General features: G+C 59.0%; 1 protein-coding gene across 3 annotated transcripts in view; it reads right to left on the minus strand.

Moving 5' to 3' along the window:
- Nucleotides 1–561, minus strand: part of CCDC64 (coiled-coil domain containing 64) — an 87,012-nt gene that overhangs the window by 21,769 nt on the left and 64,682 nt on the right. The gene's annotated exons all lie outside the window — the stretch shown is intronic.

Below are 561 nucleotides of genomic sequence, written 5' to 3' on the forward strand. Positions count from 1 at the left end.
GGCCGGTGCCCCGAGGCCTGCTCAGCAAGGCTTTCCGGTGGCAGATGCTACACTCCGTTTCTGGGGAGGCTGGGAGCGATTATCTCGTTCAGGGGGCTGTTTCTTGCTAAGTGTGAGCTTGGGGTTCAGCTGAGGCCGGTTGGCAGTTCCCAATAAAGGACAGATACGGTCACGAAGCAATTTCCTTTAGTGAGAAATAAAAGGGCTAATCAGGCTCACAAAGGGGCCAGCCTGTGCCTCTTCTAGCAACTGGCAGAAGCAGGGTGCAAGTCTTGCCGGGTTCAGTGGGCAGCTTCTTGGTTCCTGCCAACGACATCACCAGCCCCGGGGAGCAGCAGCAGAGCGCTGTGAGCCAGCAGTCACGGCTCCCTCTGAAAGCCCCAGCCGGTCCCCCGCCCCTGGAGGCAGAACCACACTCCCCACTCTCTCTGTTCCAGCCTGCGAATGGCCCAGAGAGAACTCGGTGCAACTGCTCTGGGGCGAGCGGCTCAGCACAAAATGGAAGGATGACCTGTGGGTGGCAAAGCATTTCTTCTGAGCAGAGCCAGCCCAGCCAACTCA

Source organism: Myotis brandtii, unplaced genomic scaffold (genome assembly GCF_000412655.1).
Source record: "Myotis brandtii unplaced genomic scaffold, ASM41265v1 scaffold181, whole genome shotgun sequence".
Taxonomy (NCBI): Eukaryota; Metazoa; Chordata; class Mammalia; order Chiroptera; family Vespertilionidae; genus Myotis; species Myotis brandtii.